Source organism: Phyllobates terribilis, unplaced genomic scaffold (assembly GCF_046119375.1).
Source record: "Phyllobates terribilis strain yellow unplaced genomic scaffold, ASM4611937v1 Scaffold_2__4_contigs__length_985480577, whole genome shotgun sequence".
NCBI lineage: Eukaryota > Metazoa > Chordata > Amphibia > Anura > Dendrobatidae > Phyllobates > Phyllobates terribilis.
In genome coordinates, this window is record NW_027362762.1 from 320,859,441 (window position 1) to 320,880,187 (window position 20,747).

Sequence of the window (20,747 nt, forward strand, 5' to 3'; positions counted from 1 at the left end):
ACCTGGAACAGGATACTTGTAAAACAGCCTGGTGCTCAGTGACCTAATACAGCGTGGCACAGAGCACCCGTAATACAGCCTTGTGCACAGTGATCTAATACAGCCTCGTGCAGAGCACCCGTAATACAGCCAAGTGCTCATTGACCTAATACAGCCTGGTGCAGAGTACCAATAATACAGCCTGGTGCAGAGTACCCATAATACAGCCTGGTGCACAGTGACCTAATAGAGCCTGGAACGGGATATCTGTAAAACTGCCTGGTGCTCTGTGACCTAATATAGCCTTGTGCAGAATACCCGTAATACAGCCTGGTGCAGAGTACCTTTAATGCAACCTGGTGCACAGTGACCTAACACAGCCTGCTGCAGAGCACCCGTAATACAGTCTGGTGCACAGTGACCTAATACAGCCTGGTGCAGAGCACCTGTAATACAACCTGGTGCACAGTTATCTAATACAGCCTGCTGTAGAGTACCTGTAATACAGTCTGGTGCAGAGTAAAGATGAGACAATTTGTTCAGAAAACATTCGCCAATCTCAAATTTGGAACGAACATTGCACATTCGGATTTGTGTTCGAACCTCCGAGCGTTTTTACTCACAATCGGCAAAATTCGGCCAAAGTGCGGTAAATGATCATGTTTCCACTAGTGTTTTTTTAGGACTCTGGCAAGGTTAGTCGTGCTGTATGATGACCTGGGGGGATGTGTTTGATGAGGGGAGGGGTTGGGGAGAGGTCAAGGGAGCGGCGGATTGCTATTCTTAATTTTTTTTCCCTTAACTTAATGTGTGGAGATTCCGGCAGCTTATCAGGACGCAGGAACCATCCACAACATCCAGACACAAGGGCTTCTGTTATTGGCTGCTGAAGTCACATGTCTGTCACTCTCCGTATTAAGAGCAGTCATGTTGTTTTGGTGCCATTTTGTCAGTGTAACAGCACAGAGAGGCTGCTCCTGCTGCTGCTACTAGATAGTGAGATAGTTAGCTAGGCGGCTGATTGTCAGTCAGCTACTTGAGATAGATAGGATCCTATGTGGCTGGGGAAATCAACCTTCCAGCAGATCAATCCTTTTTGCTAATAGTGTGGTCCCAGAGTCACCAGGCCACATTTCAGCATGACTCTGTTGTGTTGCTAATATCGTGCTCCATGCAGGAGTCCACCTTTGAAATGCTACATTCTTTCTGCTAATACTGTTGTCCTGAAACAAGGCCACATTTGTGCATAGAAATATTTGGTGATGGTAATTTTTTTGGCCAAGCAAGATTTCTCATTTTAAATTCTAAATACTGTCTTCTACTAGTGTGGCGCTGAAGCAAGGTCACATTTGTGTATAGAAATATTTGGTGCTGGTAATGAGTGAGAGCTATTTTTTGAAGACGAATAAAAATACATTTCAGCTTCTATATGTGCAAAGCTGGTAGAGACATACTCAAAAAGACTTGCAGCAGTAATTGCAGTGAAATGTGTTCCTACAATGTATAGACTCTGGATGGCTGAAAACAAATGCATGTCACAATTCTCAGATTTATATTTTTAAAACATTTAGAAAACCATGTATCATTTCCTTTACACTTCAGAAATAATTGCTACTTAGTGTTGGTATATCACATAAAATCCCAATAAGATTCATTTAAGTTTGTGTGTATGAAAAAATGTAGAAAAGTCATGGGGTATGAATACTTTTTCAAGGCACTGTATGTTACACAAGTCTGAAGCTATCTAGTCTATTTCAGTATATATTACAAATTTATGAGCAGAGCCCTCATTCCTCATTTAAATATTTGAATGATGCACTTTTTCTTCACAATGTCTGATTTTGTTTGCTTAAGTATGCTCTGAAATGTAAAGTGCTGTGAAACATTGGCACAATTTAAAAAAAACATTATTATTGTTTGCTTCCTTTTTATATCAACATGTCAAATATCAATAGCAAGTGACACTATCCAATTTCTGCCAATAAACCTAGCTATAAGGAACAATTGCCTATAATTTGTTTTCACACTCCTATAATCCAATTTCCATCCAATTAAATCCCTCAGAACATGCATTTTTAATATATTTTAAATATCTAAACTGCTGTCAACTTTTAAAAATTTTGAGTGACGTAACAAATCTTTGTAAAAGTTGATTTATAGCTCAATCATAGGCAACATTTAATGTATTTCTAACTAACATTTTCAAGTTCTCTGGTATTACTGTGTATTTTAAAATTTTGCTGTGATTTTTTTTTTCTGTGTAATTGATCTAAACTAATCGAAATGTGACATATTTCACACATTTCCTGGAAAAAGAAACTTGTTTCAAAAAATTGTAAAGAAAAGTATTTATGCAGAAAAACGCTCCTGCTGACAATGTACTTTTATGGTACGGTGTAAAAATAGATTCCATGACAACATATATTTTTTAAAAAAAAAATAATGATATAAAACTGTTTTTTCAAAACAAATTATCATAAATTAACAGTATGCTATAGCTACATTATTTTATGTCCTCCAACTAAACTGCATCAAAATCTTTTAAAAGAATTACAATGAAACAATATAAATGTTGGAAAAAGTAAAAATTAGGGGAATGTAAAATTCTAATTCGCCTGTTTGCTTTGATTCGCAGAGACGTTACTCTCCTATAATATAATGTCACGTATTATTCTCAGGGGCCTCTTAGACCCCAGATCCCATAGCATAATAAATGAAAGATCTAAAAAAACAAGAAAAATCCTTATACTCCCCTTGCCACATGTCTCCGGTCCTCCCGCTCTTCACCGTCAATCCTCTCCTCATCTTCTTATCACTATCGCTCATGCTGAATTTCTTGGGCTTCTTGCGTTAAACATGGCTAGGCTCTGATGACGCTTGGGAGGGTTCTACGCAAGTGTGTGAAAGAATGCAACATCATAACCCTCCCATACCTTATCATAGCCGGAAGTCTTGGCCTAGTGTGAGAGGCCAGGGATTTCAGCAAGAGTGGAGGTGAAAATAAGTTGCGGCAAGGACTGGATTGGAGATAGTGAGGAGCAGAGGAGCTAGGGCATTGAGTGTAAAGGTAGGTATAAGATTTTTTTATATATTTTAACCTTTTGATGTTGCTTTATGGTTCAGAGAAATGGTGGCTAATGTCCGCCAATCTGCTGCATCCGCGCGGAAGCTAGTTTTAAAACATCTGCATTATGGTGAATGCAGATTTTTGTAATATTTGAGTAGAATTCAATTACACTTCAATATATTTATTCAACTAATGAACAACTGAGCAAATTTGTCTTAAATTTTTTGGAACTTGCTGAACCCAGCGAATTTGAACAATTTGTGATTCACTTCATGTGAAGAGCCTAAATTGGAATCTGTAATTTTACACATTGCAGAAAACTGCATCAGCCAGAGATGGATCGTATGATCTCGGGCTTCCCCAAAATGCCTTGCAACTATCACATAGTATAGACCAGCCAATGAGGATGGACTGTATGAATGGTGAGTTCTCCTTCAATGAAAGTCTTCAAACAGAGGCTGGACAGACATCTGTCTGAGATGGTTTAGTGAATCCTGCAATGAGCAGGGAATTGGACACGATGACCCTGGAGGTCCCTTCCAAATCTAACATTCTATAATTCTAAGTATAAAAGTACCGTATTTTTCGTACTATAAGACACACTTTTTTCATTAAAAGTTTTGGAGAAAAGTGAAGGGTGCGTCTTATAGTCTGAATGTACACTTGTTGCTGTCGCTATGGATGGGCGGGGAGTTTCAGCAGTGAGGAGCGGGGCACAGGAGGCAGGAGCTGACGGCTGCAGCTATTTTGTGTGCCCGCTGTTAAAAGAAAATGAATATTCATTGCTCCCCATGCCCATAGGCATGTGGAGCACTGACTATTCATTCTTCGTAATAGTGCGCACAGTATCAGCCCAGCTGCCGGCTTCCTGCAGCGGCTCAGTGGTCCTGTGTGACCATTATTAAAGTGCATGAATAATCATTACTACCCATTCCCATGGGCGTGGGGAGTAGTGAATATTCATGCTCTTTTATAGTGGACACACGTGATTGCCGAGCTGCTACAGGAGCCGTGGCTGGGCTGATACTGTGCACACTATTAAAGAGAGTGAATAGTCACTGCTACCCATGTCCATAGTCCCGGCATGGGGAGCAGTGTCTATTCCAGCTGCTGATCTCAGCATCTAAGGGCGCATTGCAGTTATGTCATGCATGGCTCACACGCTGAGATCAACTGCTGGCAGAAGAACAGGATGCAGTGCTGGAGCAGAGGAAAAGAAAGTGAGTAGAATTCTTTTTTTTGTGTGCATGGGGTTGGGGATGCCATGTATACCAGTATGGGGTGCCATGCATACCATGATGGGGGTGCCAAGCATACTAAGATGGGGGTGCCATGCACACCAGGCTGGGGGTGTCATGCATACCAGGCTGGGGGTGCCATGCATACCAGGCTGGGGGTTTCATGCATACCAAGCTGGGGGTGCCATGGATACAAGGATGGGTGTACCATGGATACCAGGATGGGGGTGCCATGCATACCAGGATGGTGATCGGGGTGCTATGCATACCAGGATGGAGAAGCCATGCATACTAGGATGGAGATGAGGGTGCAATGCACACCAGGATGGGGAACAATGAATACCAGGATGGGAATGGGGGCCACGTATAACAGGAAGGGGAGACCATATATACTAGGATGGGGACACACTGTATATATACCAGGATGGGAGATATAGATACAGAATTGGGGGACATTACCCATATAGCAGTGTCAACAGCAGACCCTCTCCCCCATAACAGTGCATCATGACCACATTTTTTTCCTTAATTTGTTTCTATTTTCCTCCTCTAAAACCTAGGTGCATCTTATGGTCCGTTGTGTCTTGCATTCCGAAAAATACGGTAGAAGCAAAGAATGCAGCAGCCATTTTATAATGAATATGAATACTGAGAGGACATTATAATTTATAATATATCCATAGAGAGAGAGCTGCAAAGCTGTTTGACCCAATCGTTTACCATTTGCTTACCCATAGCCATAAATGTTAAGGTCACCTTGATATTACTAAGTCATGTGCAACTGGAGAAAGTAGAGATGAACTCGCTTTGCCAATAGTAAACGATACAGTGGAAAAAACATGGAAGTATAAATGCGTTTTTTTATTTGTCTGTCAAATGTGTTTAGAAGCACACCTGCTTCTTCATCAGGAAGATGATGAAGAAGCAGGTGTGCTTAGAAATTCATTGACAGACTAATGAAAAAGCGCATTTATACCTTCACGGTTTTTCCACTGCATCTTTGACTATTGGTAGTGTGGGTTTATCTCCACTTTCTCCAGTTGCACATTTTATCTTCTTCTGTGGATCTGCAGCAGACAATTTCCCCAGCGATTACAGTGGTTGTGCCTTTCACAACCTTTGAAGGTGAGCATATTCATTGCTTTACTTTTTGTTTTTACCCGGATAAGACCCTATTGCGCTCATTACCTTTCCAGTTTTCATCATAATCGAAACATGTCTTTTCAGGGCAATTGAAGGCTTTGCAGGACAGTCGATTCATGGCAAATCTATTTTTAAGGAAAGTCAACAGAGCGGGCAAATACAAATTTCAAAATATTTGTTCATCTTTAATGGCAAATCCCTTTCTTTTATATTCTAGCTATTACATAATAGGCTAATTTTATAATTATTGAAAAGTTTGAGAGAAACATTTGATACATGTTTAATGATAATTTTGTGGTTGTACTTTCTATCTGCTGTATTTGTAGGTTACACAATGATATATTGTCTTTATTCATCTAATCAATTTATTGATTAAAGTCAAAGATTATTTTACCCAGTAAAATATCCAGAGGATAAACAAGTGACACTGTCACATTTAATTCTCTGTAAAATCAATAGATTTATCAATTAGTAAACAATGTAACATACTATGCAATGTCAAATATGTGTTTCAATTTTTTACTGAAATAGGAATAGTAATGCACATGTAAATTAATGGTGTTCTACAAGGATGTGATTAAAATATTGTATCTTGCAGTATTTTTTAAAATCCTTTTAGTCTTCTTTCTTTTCATATCATTTTTGTCTCCAGCTTTATTAACCTTGACCAATTGTAAGCAAAATAAGAAAATAAGTGTGTTTTGTCTTCCTTAATAATGTCACCATTTAATTATTTTGTACTTCCTTCTTACATTCTATGACTTTCAGATTTATTTTTAGGTCCATAATTCTATGATGATTACTTTCATAATTAAATCTGTTTTTATGTTACAAAGTTTAAATCACCATCCAAATCACACTTGCCACACAGTATGAAACTAGTGTTAAGGCAACAGTTTTTGAATATATGATGCTAACTCACAAGAAATATTATAGCTGTCTAGTTTAGATTCTCATCTCAGTTGCATCCTTACATTTTAAACCTTTCTTTTATAATTGCCAGCTGTTTTAGGGAACCTCCGATCTGACAACCAGTTTAGCACATGCTCTTGTGTAGCCATGAGGTTAGTCTCCGACTGCTGCACTACAGTATTACATAATCAACTCACAAATCCCTCCGAGCAGCTCTCAGACACCTACTTGTTCCTTTATATGTCTTTCTTTGCATCTGTAGATATAATTTCTGCTTTATATAGAGTGATGCAATAGTTTATACAATGATTATCCCCAAATTTATAAAACTTGGTAGACCTTACATTAGCAAACTTTGCTATCTGTGCATGTTGTGTATAGAATCTTTAGTGTCCATATAGAAGAAAAGAAAGTAGCAATCACCAGTACTTTAAGAACACTTCGTGTGCTTTCACATTAAAAGCGATATGCAAGAAAAGTGTTCTTAAAGTACCGAGGAGTGCTACTTTCTTTTCTTCTACATGGACTATTCCAATTGCTTTTTTTCTAAAGTAGCACCCGGTACAGATGGGACAAGGTGTTAAATAGGGTCCTTAAATATCACTGGCATATACAGGCAGCACGAGGTACAGAGGTGCTGGTGTTTTTTTTCTTCTTGGACAGAATCTTCAGTGTACTTCTTTTTTTTCTACATTATTTTTAATCTCTTTAGTAGTCACATACAAAGGTTTACAGTATACAATGTAATATTATGTGTAGTTCTTATACAAATGTTAACAAATTGACACTTTAACTCGTGAATATCAGTGACACAAATATGCCGTTTAAATTAATCACAAAAGCAAGATATATTATATTAGGCATGTTATATGAAGCTCTAGTAAAATTAAATGTTGTGATTTCTTAAAGGTAGTCTATCAATAAGATCACCCCCTCCCCCAAACTGCCCTTATGGGCATGCAGGTCTATGAAATGTAATCCAGCTACATCTTAATATCTTCTATCTGTTGCTGCATTCCTGAGTAATTAGCGTTTTCATTCAATGCAAATGAGGCATTAGTGATCTGGGTATGACAGAGCAGTTAAGGAGCCATTGCCTTTCAAAATTGTTTCACCTTCCAGCATCAGCATCTTTAGCTAAATTGATAGCTCAATTTCTGTGAGACATCAGGCTTCAGGCAAGGAAATCAGGCAGAGAGGTGTAAATCAAGCTAATGAGGCTGCAACTAGCCAGGGAGACAATCTCAGGAGGCAGAGGCTTCTTAAATGCTGTGTCACGCCCATAGCAATTAACAACTATTTTGCATATGAATGAAAAAGCTAATTAATCAAGAATGCAGCTACAGATGGAAGATATAAAGGTATTGATGGATTTGTTTTTTCAATACCTACATGTCCATACATGTAGTTTGGGGAAGTTGATCTTACTGACATATTCCATTTAAAAAGCAGGAAGAATTTTATTGTATGAGGACTTGTTCTCGATATTCCATTTGTTATACCATTGAGAACATTTATCTAGGCTGAAAGTTCTGATTTTTTTATTACATATTTATCCTGAAAATATCTGCTATAACAGGAAGATTAGAGTTGTTTATGATTAAGATTAAGGTAGTCATTGTTCTGTACTTATATGACAAGCTACATAGCAAAAACAGTGCTTTGGAGGGGGATGATTAATGTATTATTCACAAATATGTGAGGGGAGATCCCTGATTGTTTGCAATTTAAAATATGGTGCTACTTTCCTTATATATAGGCAGCAAGGTAGCTCAGTGGTTAGCACTGCAGCCTTGCAGCGCTGGGGTCCTGGGCTCAAATCCCACCAAGGACAACATCTGCAAGGAGTTTGTATGTTCTCCCTGTGTTTGCGTGGGTTTCCTCTCACACTCCAAAGACATACTGATTAGGAATCTAGATTGTGAACCCCAATGGGGACAGTGCCAATAATTTCTGTACAGTGCACTGGAATTTATGACGCTATGTAGGTGAGTAAAATAAAAAATAAATACAGGGTTGGTCATTTATATGGATACACCTAAATTAAATGGGAATGGTTGGTGATATCAATTTCCTGTTTGTGGCACATTAGTATATAGGATGGGGGAAACTTTTCCACATGGGTGGTGACCATGGTGGCCATTTTGAAGTCGGCCATTTTGGATCCAACTTTATTTTTTTCAATGGGAAGACGGTCATGTAACACCTCAAACTTATTGAGAATTTCATAAGAAAAACAATGGTGTGCTTGGTTTTAACGTAACTTTATTCTTTCATGAGTTTTTTACAAGTTTATGACCACTTATAAAATGTGTTCAAAGTGCTGCTCATTGTGTTGGATTGTCAATGCAACCCTCTTCTCCAACTCTTGACACACTGATAGCAACACCGCAGAAGAAATGCTACCACAGGCTTCCAGTATCCGATGTTTCAGATGCTGCACATCTCGTATCTTCACAGCATAGACAATTGCCTTCAGATAACCCCAAAGATAAAAGTTTAAGGGGGTCAGATCACGTTCCCTGAGTTTTACAACAAGATGGTGCACATTATGGGTGTCAGGTCCGAGCATTCCTACATGAACAGTTTCCTGGAAAGTGGATTGTTCTTCGTGGGCCAGTTGAATGGCCACCAATGTCTCCCAATCTGACCCCCTTAGACTTATATCTTTGGGGTCATCTGAAGGCAATTGTCTATGCTGTGAATATACGAGATGTGCAGCATCTGAATAGATGAATCGTATCAATAACTATAGTAAGCAGAACTTCTGTCCTGCCAAAAAGTAAAGCTTAAAGACAACAATGCTCTTTCTTGTCTCCAAATGACCTGTCACTCGTAACCCAATCAGTGCTGTCAGCCCCTTTAGTTACAATGTGAAGCACAGTTGAACCATATGCAGGTCACTTTCTCAACAAGCCAAGTAAAGTTTTTAAAGCTTTTAATATTTGAGCTCTAAAATTGTAAATATTATTAACATTATAAATCTGACACATTATATGTTCTGCATATTACCCAAAAAAATCAGCTGTATTTAATTCTATTGTTTATATAATAAGTTAGATCTATTGAAAAAATATCTTAATAAACATCAATTAAAGAAAACAGTTGATATTAAATTCTCAATAGCATGCTATTTTACTGAAAAAGAATTGTAAAGTAAATGTAAACATAATAGTTAAACTGTATGTCTTCATTTTTTCCAGCCCAGTGAATACAATTGTGTGGAATAGACGATAAAAATTGCACCGAATAGCTGTTCTCTTTTTATTGCTTGTCAAATTACTGCTGTGACACCCATAGTTGGTAGTAATATTGTGATCCACTGCAAGCAAAGGAGTGTTGAATGGGAATTTCTCATTGAGTTTAGGCAGTGTACCATAAGATGTTGCATGAAAACACTAATTTTCTCTATATACAATGGTAGGCATTGTGTTTACCAAAGAGAATCAATGTTGCTGCTAAACATATTCAATTAGGAGCATTCTCCACACTTTATTTAATTGTATTCTGTTACTGATAACATAATAAAAGAGCAGGGAATAGGTAATCTGCAGCATCATCTCAACTTGGTTGAGCTACATGCAAGGAGAGATACAGTTTAGAAACGTGAATGTAAAATAAATACGTTAAGCCATTTGGATCATTTACATGTTGAGCTAATTATGTGCTAATATTTTAAGCATCATTTTATTTTATTTTCCTTTTCATCCTATTGTACCAGTCTCTGATAATGGCATACTGTAGCTGTAGCTAATACTTTCTTCACACATGACAAGGGTTCACTTCGCTACTCTAGCCATATATCTAAATTTCCTGGCCAAAGAAAAGTGGATTGTTGTTGCCCCTCTGCACAAGTCATCTAGGGCACAAGGGCAGTGGTGTACTACCAGGCATTACAAAGACCTCAACACTCAATTATCACTTGTGAATTTGATGAGTTTATTGTTCCACAATCAAAGAAAATATAATTTTACATTTCGGTCTACTTCATCAAACTTTGGATTGGTGGTATATTGGTCATAGTGGTCATAGTGCATGTAAGATAGTGGGTATATTGTGAAGGAGTAATGACTCTATTTATGACTCAAGGTAATCTCAAGAATGTTTTCTGATAATACAATTAAAGTTTTTCTGTGGTAAGATAAGGATTCGAAACCAAAAAAGAAACAAGATAGAAGAAGAATTGATATCTTCGAAATGTGGTGCTGGAGTCAGATGTTATTAATACCATGGATGGCAAGAAGAACAAACAAATCAATTTTGGAACAAGTCAAGTCAACATGTCAGTAAAAGCAAGGGTCACCAAGCTATGACTTGCTTATTTTGGACACATTATACGAAGAGATCAATCACTGGATGAGGACATCATGGTTGGAAGAATAGAGGGAACAATATGAAGAGGAAGACCAGCAATCCCATGGCTTGATCCTATCAAGATAACAGTGGCCATGGCTCAAAATCGAGTCAAATGCTGTTCAAAACATAACAATAATAATTAAAATACATCTCTACTTTTATCTACTTATTAAAATAAAGCATATAAAATGGAAATAGGGGTAATAATGAAGCAGATTTAAGCAGGCTCTGGTACAGAAGGATTGGTCCCTCTAGGGTTCTGAACTTATTCATGGTATGCACAAAGGAAGCATAGGCTCCTAAATCAGTACTAGTTTCATTATTATTTATTATGGTGCATATTTTTCTGTTTTCTCATATTCAGGTGCCATTTACCACGTCTATGACATTAATTTACTGTATATATTCTTCCTAATCTGGTCAATGAGAGTCATATACTGTTGTACAAATTGGCCATATAGTTTGAAGCTCCTGGGCTACAATGCATAGTCTGTAACAGGAAAACCACCTACCTTGCACAATTTATAATATTATTGTCACCTTTTTCAAAAATTGCCACCACATCAAAACAGTAAAATAGAAAAAGACCGAATCCTTAAAGTAAAACGTTTATTAAATTAATTATTAAAATTGAAATATTTCATCATCCCATAAGTACATGCAGAAGTATAATAGTGCTGTGAAAACTACTCTAATATAATTTATAGTCACTAGCAAGAACCAGCTATCTGGCAAGAATAGTCACAATGTGACAATAAGGCAACAAATGCAAACAAGAACAAGTAAAACAATTGTATATTAATATCTTAGCTGTTCACAATACTGAGAACAACTGATATTAATAGAGAGATCCATAGACGTAGTCCCAGGGCTCAATGCTACTTGCCCCATGGTTATATTGTTATATATTATGGTTCATTTCTTATTTCAACATTGACTTTTTCTTGATATAAAGTCTAAACTGTACAGCAATATACACTCAGTTAACTGCCATATAGTGTCTCTATACTGCACCATGTAATAGATATTACACCCCTAAAGCAATGCCTTTATGTGATAATGCTTCTATAATAAGTGTCACGGGTGTATCAGGTTTGACAGACATTCATTCTGGATCCGGCTGCAGAAGGTCGCTGCGCTTGGCCTTGCAGACACCTTCTTGATCCTTTCATCATCCCTCCCTCTCTAGAACCCAGTGGTGATCTCCACCTTCTGCTGCTAATTAACACACCCTTGCTGGATCTTTAAATACCCTCAGTTTCTCCAGAGAATCGCTGGTGATAGAGTAAATTTCTCTTTTCAGGTCTGGAGTTCTAGCAGTCAGTTAGATTCTTCTTGGAGTTACTTTATGGATTGTAGTCGTGATCTCTCTGGTGTCTTCTCAAAGCTAAGTGTATCCCCTTGTCTGTTTCCCTTGTTTGTCTTTAGTTGCAGTGGGACTGACTAGTGGACACTCCCCCATCTCCCTTCTTAGAGCCTATCTTCAGGGACAGCCAGGGCTAAGGTATCCTGCTTGGCGATTGGTGGGAAACGTATTTAGGGGGAGATAGGGGAGTCAGGGTGTTGTTAGATCTGCCTAGGGGTCGACATTCTCCCTCTCCCTAGTTGCTGGGCTTCCCCCCTTTTCCCCTTTGTCATTCACTGGGTCCTTCCCATACCTAGCATGACAATAAGGCATTCAATGGAGCATACCACAAATTTAATAGAGGTACAGAAGAGTAGCACATTTCATATCCATATACCTCAATGTTCAGTTGTGTACTTTGCTCTAAGTAGAAAATAGCAAAAAGGCAATGGTACTCACCAGCCAAGGTATCAAGAAAAATGCACACCAGGATGCAGCCGACCCCTTTTTGTAAGAAGGAGGTAACACAGGTGCAGCATGCTGATGAACAATCACTCTCATCCCCTCTCACTGGAGGAGCGACTGCCCCCAGAACCCCCATTCACAAGGTCACCATTAATGGGCCTGGCGTCGCCCTGACAGATAAAAAAAGTACAAAAATATCATATGAGGTATTAGTTAATATTTTGGCCAGAATACGTAAGCTCGCAACCCAAACGTCAAGTGTCCTCATGATTTTGCGAATCCCTACTCTATCATTAAAAACAAACAGCATAGCCAGAACAATAAACAGAATTTTTAAAAAAATTACAAAGTCAAATTAGAAAACAGCAAAAAGGCAATGGTACTCACCAGCCAAGGTATCAAGAAAAATGCACACCAGGACGCAGTTGGCCCCCTTTTGTAAGAAGGAGGTAACACAGGTGCAGAATGCTGATGAACAATCACTCTCATCCCCTCTCACTGGAGGAGCGACTGCCTAGCATTAAAACTGCACACAGATGAAACTTGCAATAGGGTGCAGTTCACACACTCGCGACACGGTGCCTGGTCAGCATCCTATTACACGCCCCTCCTATTCGATTAGGTGGGATGCCGGCACCCTATCCGTGCATCGCAGAGGTGCAAAGCCCCCATTCACAAGGTCACCAATAATGGGCCTGGCTGCGCCCTGGCAGATAAAAAAGTGCAAAAATATCATATGAGGTATTAGTTAATATTTTGGCCAGAATACGTCGGCTGCGTCCTGTTGTGCAGTTTTCTTGATACCTTGGCTGGTGAGTACCATTGCCTTTTTGCTGTTTTCTAATTTGACTTTGGATTTTTTTTTAAAATTCTCTTTATTGTTCTGGCCATGCTGTTGGTTTTACTTTGCTCTAAGGCTAAAGTTCTTGAGTATCTTTTCATTACATCAAAACACTGTAAGTGTTGAAATAAAATGAAGTGAAATACATCAAAAGCATCACTACATTTGCAGTTATATCAGGAGTATTATGCATATTTTGTTCCATAACCATTTTATCTATCTATCTATCTATCTATCTATCTATCTATCTATGTATAAAAAGGGTGGAAGTGTGTGAAAACAAGACAAAACAAGATTAGCTGCAATCCTCATTCTATTTTGTTTCAGCAGTCCATTATTATACAGGAAATGGTTTCTTTCTAAACCATGACACTAGTACAACATGAGTGCACTTCAGCCTGAACGCCTTGTTCTACAATTCACGGAGCCTTTGAACTTCTTCTTTTAAATGCAGTTGTTGAGTTGATGAATAATTTTGCCAGGTGTTTGAAACCATGAAGAGTCTACCAGCTCCAGTTCAGATTGGTTCTGTATGTATTTCTGCATTTCAACATTTCTAGATATTTATTAGTATAAGATAAAAGGTCTGGCATGTTCCCATACCTTTAATTTGAACTTGAAAGGAAACAAGTGTAGTCATCAAAAGCCAGAGCATAATGAATAAACATTTTTCATTGCTATTACACAATCCTATTAAGACACATTTTGTATTTAAATAAAAACTTAGCATTAGGTTCATTTTGAATAGGTAGTGTGAAGGTTACACCAATTTAAGATACACTAGGTAACTGCTCTCCTCCAAATTAAAGATGTCTGAGTGCATGCAGAGAAGCTAATTAACCTAATCTGCTAATCTGGTTGAAAAACTTCACTCAGAAACTGAACCACGCAAAATGGCATACTTTATTACGTAGAAATGGGGTTAAATAGCATTCTCCTTCTAGGTGGGATTAGTAACATTTATTGCTCTTTTCTAATAACTCGGCACGCTCTAATTTGTCCATCTATGTATCTCTTGGAGTGAGTAACGCCTTAGGAATTCCGATGGAGGGGGTGAGTTCGCCCCTCAGCGCCATCTTTGCCAACTTGACATGAATCTCTCTGTTATCAGCCGTGTACATGCATACATCATTCCCAGGAAATCATTTAGTTGTTCATGTCTACAAATTAGAACAGAAGCTGTTAGTTATATATTCATTAACTATTAACATAATCCATGTGCATATTTATTTATTTTTCATATAGCACTAACATATTCCACAGAGCGTTACATACATTATCATCGTTTTCCCCATCGGGGCTCACAATCTAGATTCCCTATCAGAATGTCTTTAAAGTGTGGGAGGAAACCGGAGAACGCGGAGGAAACCCACGCAAACACAGGGAGAACATACAAACTCCTTGCAGATGTTGTCCTTGGTGGGATTTGAACCCAGGACCCCAGCGCTGCAAGGCTGCAGTGCTAACCGCTGCGCCACCGTGCACCCATTTGCATACATACATACACATAGATTATTCCATCATCGCTATATTGTTTCACACTGATTAGGTAATCTATTAAAAGACACTAATTGATTTTCTATAATATATATTTTACCTTGACAATAGCAAATAAATGCAACCGACATAATGGCTAGAAGGGACCTGTCAGCTAAAGAGGGTAATACTAATGACTCCTTTGCTTTATGGGATGCAGATCAACAAATATAAATAGGAATAGATAAATTAGATAAAGAAAGATAAATAGATAGATAACACTAACACTAAGACGGTGTTGGTCAGGTTTTTTACTATAATTAACTATTAGAGGTTGTGACTACCTCCTGTCTGACTCTGCACTCCTCCCATTAACCTAAAGGTGATTTTAATCAGTTCTACTTGCCCATTTAAATGGTAGGCTCATAGCCCGGGAGAGATATGTTTGTCTATATAACTGTAGGCTCATAGCCTGAGAGTGGCATATTTAGTAGGATAGGACCCATCAGGAAAAAGTCACCTTGCCGTGGTTGATGGGCATACATGAATTGGCCAATTTATGCTCTAAGAATCTTCATTTTTTATAAGTACATCTTATTGAGTAACAATACAGTCTAGATTTATTGTTTCCAGTGTTTTCATATATTTGGCCCTTACAAAGTGCTGCTGTTTTCTTATTGTAGATAGAGAGATCATAATTTCGAACAAATTAACATTTAAGGTTTCTTCCACCTCATTTGAAAACTAGTTAAAGGGAAGAGATTTTTATAAAAGAATGTTACTGACCATTCTAAATCCCACTGCTCCAATGATGTTGTTTAGGCCGATTTTGGACTTTGCTGGGACCAGAAATGATTACTTCCCACTAATCAATTTGTCACCTGACACTTCAGCTAATCAATGGTTTCAAAGGTAAGGTAAGTCTCTAGTTAGAACCTTGTCTTCTACAATCCTGGTGGAAATCTTCAGGGTGACAATGCTACTGTAGTTTCAGAGATTCAGACTGAAATACTTTTGTATTAATTTTTTACTGATCCCTTCCCTCTGCATAGTTCTAAAAATCAGTAAAAACTTATTAATCCAAAGTAATCAAACTGAGTAACTTAGTGGTCAAACCACATTTTTTTATTTTGCATGACTTGGGTTACGTAACGTATGAGATCACTGTGTTTTATTTATACAAATCTTTCTAACTTTTCTTAGCCTGGAGATATGTCGGGCTGAAGTTACAATGCAACCAAAGAAGCAATATGATCACACAGCAATATCATATCCTAGCATTGTAAGACAATCTAAGTCTATGTGTAAGCAGGTGGAAAGCAAAATGGGAATGACACAATATAGGATAGTTCTCCTTCAGTGGCCCACTGGATTTTATGTCATACAATCAAAAACTACAAGGAGGCTTTCCTAGTGTACTGGCAGCATCTTGTTTTTTGAATACCATAGTTGTGCATTTTTCTCGGTTGTTCCAGTTATTTATTTATTTGATGCAGCTGCGGGCTTGCACTATTTTGCTTTCGTCTTGTCCTCCTCACACTGAATTCCAGATGCACAGGCGACAAAAGACGTTTCTGGGTTAAATGAGCACTGAACAGGTTTAAAATTAGAGCTTATTGTTCAAAAGCAGATGCGTGCCTCAAACAAATGCAAAACATAAATGTAAATGCAAAAAAACCCAGCAATGTGGAAATATCTGGACTATCAAAGCTGTATAGTATAGAATTTACGTAGAGTCTTTTTTAGTTTTTTTAAATTACATTATTACTACTTTAGTGAAGAATTAAAGTGTAAAATGGTCAAGAGACATATAGGAGCTCTGTGAATTTTTTTTCTAAGAAAAGCTAATTGGTTAATATTGTAACAAAATATTCTTATTGCTATACTTGGTTTCCAGTAGGTGGTTGGATTATTTCAGTGTAACTTCAAAATTTTCACAAAATGGAACAAGCCATACTAATGAACCTTAATCTGGAAAGCATAATTTGTATCTGCATCTATTAATCTTGTAGAAGAGTTCAAAATAATAGGAATGAGAGCAATGACTAATATTTGACAGCCTGAATTGCAATATACAAGTCACTAAGTAACTGTTTATCTAGAATATTATGGATGGACCCTGCATGGTCTTACACACATAGTGTGGGAGAATACCTACAGTATGATATGAAGTACAATAAAATATGTCACAAATTTTTGTTCTGTCTGTTTTCACATGGAAAATTCCAAGCACATAGAAATACATTATGGTCCCATAGTCTATTATTGCCCTATATTACAGTTTTGCACAATATGTAAGTTGAACAGAGCCATAATAATTCTTCACTAGCAATGAGTGAATAAATTAGATTGCAATTGAATTTTACTCACATTTCATGAAAAATCCGCAATTTCAAAAATATTTACTTTTTTGCAATTTGCTTCCACGCAGATTCAGCAAAGTGGCAGATGCTGACCACCATTTTTCTGTACTGGCCATTAAAAGGTTAAAAAAAAAGATAAATCCTTATATTCTCTTTACCACTCCTCTCTTTGGCCCCTCAGCCACTCATTGTCTCCCCTCTGGTCCTCGTCACATCTTCCGATGCGCTGCTGCTTATACCTCTCACACTAAGCCAGACTTCTGGATGTCATTGCATCCGGAAGGCTTCTACACAAACGAGCGTAGGGTCATGGCTAGAGATGAGCGATGTTTGACTCGAACTGTTCGCCAATCTCAAATTCGAGCTGTTTTGGGCGGTGTTCGAGCCGTTCGGCGAACACGAACGATTCGAAAAAAATTCGGCTGTTTGAGGTTATGTTCGATAACTGTTCGTGCACCAAAATCATAACTGGATTTTTTCTCAGTAATGATGAAAATTAATGTTAATACGCAGTTTGAGTGTACAGCGGGGAGGGGGAGGGGCAGGGGATGGATCTCTGCAGGAATAATGAAGATCTCCATTTTTTTTTTCTCTTTCCCGCATTTACAGTGGGGAGGTGCAATCTGTCAGCCTATCAGCAGCGCACACACGGAGCGAAGTGCTTTTTTTCACACAAGCAAGGGCATGTGTCATTGGCAGTGTATGTCACATGTCCTTGCCCTATAAGACCCAGACATTTTCCCCGTCGCCACCATTTTCTCACTGCTGCAGCTGCGTGTTAGACGGCACCGCTGTTGCTGTGTGCGCTATACCTTGTTAATTTCAAGCCAATTTTCGCACAAATCTACAGATAGCTTGGGAGTAGGGAATAGTTGTAATTGCAGTCCTTTAAGGACTAGGTTACATAATTTCCTATCACTTTTATCAGGCAGGTCTGTGCTCTTAAATAGATAGGTTGGGAGTAAAGACTAATTGTAATTGCAGCCCTTTTCACGGCTAGATTACATCAGTTCCTATCACTTTTATCAGGCAGGTCTGTGCTCTTAAATAGATAGGTTGGGAGTAAAGACTAATTGTAATTGCAGTCCTTTTCAGGGCTAGGTTACATCAGTTCCTATCACTTTTTGCCAGGCAGGTCTGTGCCAGTGCTGTGCAAGTTTTTTTCACAGCATTTGGCTAAAACTAGCAAAGCAAATCCTTTTTGTCCTCTTGCAGTGTGTGTTAGTCAGTGGAGAAGCCTATCTGTGTTGCAAGCTACACCAACTGTGTATAGAATACAATTTTTTTTACTGCACCTAGTGAAGTAAAACCTTTTGGGCATAGCATCATTCTATTAGTCCATCTATACTAACCTCCATCAGGTTGCAAATTCAATATAATTTTTTTCTGCATCTAGCTCTGAAAAACTATTTCGACTTGTAGCAGTGTGTGGGACTTGTTCTATTAGTCCATCTATACTAACCTCCATCAGGTTGCAAATTCAATATAATTTTTTTCTGCATCTAGCTCTGAAAAAATATTTCGGCTTCTAGCAGTGTGTGGGACTTGTTCTATTAGTCCATCTATACTAACCTCCATCAGGTGGCAAATTCAATATAATTTTTTTCTGCATCTAGCTCTGAAAAAATATTTCGGCTTCTAGCAGAGTGTGGGACTTGTTTTATTAGTCCATCTATACTAACCTCCATCAGGTTGCAAATTCAATATAATTTTTTTCTGCATCTAGCTCTGAAAAAACGATTTCGGCTTCAAGCAGTGTGTGGGACTTGTTATATTAGTCCATCTATACTAACCTCCATCAGGTTGCAAATTCAATATAATTTTTTTACGCATCTACCTCTGAAAAAATATTTCGGCTTCTAGAGGTGTGTGGGAATTGTTCTATTAGTCCATCTATACTAACCTCCATCAGGTTGCAAATTCAATATAATTTTTTTCTGCATCTAGCTCTGAAAAAATATTTCGGCTTCAAGCAGTGTGTGGGACTTGTTCTATTAGTCCATCTATACTAACCTCCATCAGGTTGCAAATTCAATATAATTTTTTTCTGCATCTAGCTCTGAAAAAATATTTCGGCTTCTAGCAGTGTGTGGGACTTTTTCTATTAGTCCATCTATACTAACCTCCATCAGGTTGCAAATTCAATATAATTTTTTTCTGCATCTAGCTCTGAAAAACTATTTTGGCTTCTAGCAGTGTGTGGGACTTGTTCTATTAGTCCATCTATACTAACCTCCATCAGGTTGCAAATTCAATATAATTTTTTTCTGCATCTAGCTCTTAAAAAATATTTCGGCTTCTAGCAGTGTGTGGGACTTGTTCTATTAGTCCATCTATACTAACCTCCATCAGGTTGCAAATTCAATATAATTTTTTTATGCACCTAGCTCTGAAAAAATATTTCGGCTTCTAGCAGTGTGTGGGACTTGTTCTATTAGTCCATCTATACTAACCTACATCAGGTTGCAAATTCAATATAATTTTTTTCTGCATCTAGCGCTGAAAAAATATTTCGGCTTCTAGCAGTGTGTGGGACTTGTTCTATTAGTCCATCTATACTAACCTACATCAGGTTGCAAATTCAATATAATTTTTTTCTGCATCTAGCGCTGAAAAAATATTTCGGCTTCTAGCAGTGTGTGGGACTTGTTCTATTAGTCCATCTATACTAACCTCCATCAGGTTGCAAATTCAATATAATTTTTTTCTGCATCTAGCTCTGAAAAACTATTTCGGCTTGTAGCAGTGTGGGACTTGTTCTATTATTCCATCTATACTAACCTCCATCAGGTTGAAAATTCAATATAATTTTTTTCTACATCTAGCTATGAAAAAATATTTTGGCTTGTAGCAGTGTGTGGGACTTGTTCTATTAGTCCATCTATACTGACCTCCAGCAGGTTGCAAATTCAAAATAATTTTTATCTGCATCTAACCCAGCCAATACTTTTGGGCTAATACCACAGTTTGGCCACTCAGCTCTGCTCGGTTCCCATCCATTGTTTTTTGTGCAAACAACTCCAGAGTTGTGAATTAGTTAACCACCAAAATGAGTGGAAAAAGGCCTGCTGCTGGTGGAAAGGGGAATAGACGTGTTGGGAAGGGAAAAAAAGGTTGTGTCCATGGGGTAGGTGTTAAAGCAACAGTAACATCTGCAGAAGAAAGACCATGTTCCAGCCAAACTAAGATGTCTACTTCTTTTAGCGGACAATGTGATAAGATCCCTTTCTTATGGCCACGTCAATCGCTACAAATTCCAGATGAGGCACAAAAACAGCAGGTGCTTCAACGGATATCAAGTGCTCCTTTAAGTGGGCTCTCCTCCACCTCAACTTCAACATCACAAACACTCCAGTCCTCAGAGGTGTCACCCCAATCGCACTTGCTTCCTCACAGCTCCCAAGTCTCCAGCTGCCCGTCTGAGTATGAGGTAGAACAGATGGTTGAGTCTGCAGAGCTGTTTACTCATACTATAGCCTGGGAATCAGAGGTCGGCTCCAGAGCTTCTGTGAATACAGACGAGGAAATGATCTGCACTGATGCCCAGAATCTTTATGAGTCG